The 1613-nt window shown below is 34.3% G+C and overlaps 1 long non-coding RNA gene across 1 annotated transcript; it reads right to left on the bottom strand.

Moving 5' to 3' along the window:
- Window positions 1–581: 581 nt before the first annotated feature.
- LOC147524752 (uncharacterized) lies at window positions 582–1072 on the bottom strand. Its single transcript, XR_015197185.1, has 3 exons — window positions 1017–1072; window positions 762–931; window positions 582–683 (listed from the first exon to the last, which is right to left on the bottom strand). It is a non-coding gene; the product is annotated as an uncharacterized LOC147524752 (long non-coding RNA).
- Between the last annotated feature and the right edge of the window lie 541 nt (window positions 1073–1613).

Here is a 1613-nt window from a genome sequence, read left to right as displayed (position 1 = left end):
GTGTCTGATGTGGCAATTTATATGAAGTCGGACACAAGGAAAAAAAACTTCTTAGCATGCTTTAGTTACACAACTAATTCTTGGCTAAAGACCTTACAAAGCGCGTCCTTACAAACAATTACTTATGAAAGTAACATATCATGGAGCTGTAACTATGTTAATAGATTATTTTCCTAGTCATTTAGGGTATGGAAGAACCCCTGGTTAAAAACCGTATGCACAACATGTCCATGTGTCCGACACAAACTTTTTTTCTTCTTCCTTTCTTTCTATTTAATAGATTATTCTTTTTTCTTTTTTCTTTTCTTTGAATATGAATATGAATCTATGTTCTTAGGTTTGCACAGACAAACTAGGAAGAAATGTATATGTATCCCTCCGCTCAAGTAATATGAAGTTGTGAACAATGACAACCTGTACACAGAAAATAAATGCAAAGGATGCCAATTTATCATGTTGATCCCATTAAAGGTGGTTATTCAATGTGAAATGCCTATGTAGCTGGGATAAAAATGAAATATTTCTTCTGAGAGAAAAATAAAAGAGTGAAAATAAATGCATTTACCGCATTGGGGTCTCCCATTCTTGTACCAAGAAATATAGCTTTGGTTGGTTTTTCCTTCAGTAGAGCATCCAAACCCGATTTGAAATCTAAGCGAATGGTTTCTATTTTCAATCCATAACTGGTCGAACAAGTAAAGAGCCATTTATTTTATATACTCTGACATAAAGACAAATCAAAAGCAACAAAAAGCTTTTACTTTGTAGCTGTTTCGTGAGTGAATGAATTGATCTCAGGGAAAGCATACGGGGTCTCAAAATAAATAGTTCGTATGGGACACTTTAGTGTGCAATTTTGTACGTTCCCGTCTGAATCATCAGGTTTTCCCACTTGCAAAAAGTAACCAGCCCTAAGAAGATGTAGCAAAACCTGAAAAACCAAGCAATTGCAAATAATCATGTGTAAACAACCTAAATAGAGCTCCTATTCAGACAACAAATGGAAGAGAAATTACAGTTGAATCTTTCCCTCCATTAAAGCTAAAGGCAACCTCTTCAAACCTGTTAACCTGATAAAGATACTTATATGAAAATGTCAGTACTTTTACTTTTACTTGGACATAAGCCTAATTATGTTGTTCGTTAAAATAAGCACAAATAATGAAATCTTGCTTCAACGATTTGGAATTCACAGGTTTTGAGTTAAATATACCTTGAAATCGTCACCTCATGCTTTTTCAATTCTCTTTCTGAGCTTTTCTCCTTGAAATTATTCAAAGCTGAAATAATCCCTTTCAAATGAGTGACAAAAAAAATCAAAACCACAAACCAATTCAAAACAAAACAAAAAATCAGTCAAAATAAATTTTCTTTTAACAAACAGGACGAGATCAAATTCTTTAACAAACTGGGGAGATGAACAAACAACACCAAGCTTGACACTAGTAGGGACAGAGGTCAATAGAAGACAGTGTGTGACTGACCCCCTATCTAACACAGATAGACGGCAAAAAACCACAACTAGTTTTCTTTTCCCAATACAATTTCTATGCTTATGATCTTAAGTTTACGCAGCAGACCATGAAACAAGAGACCTGAGAAAGGATTTTCGA

This window comes from Coptis chinensis, chromosome 1 (genome assembly GCF_015680905.1).
Source record: "Coptis chinensis isolate HL-2020 chromosome 1, ASM1568090v1, whole genome shotgun sequence".
Classification (NCBI taxonomy): Eukaryota; Viridiplantae; Streptophyta; class Magnoliopsida; order Ranunculales; family Ranunculaceae; genus Coptis; species Coptis chinensis.
Note: the sequence above shows the minus strand (reverse complement) of the source record. Positions and strands in the feature narration are given on the sequence as shown.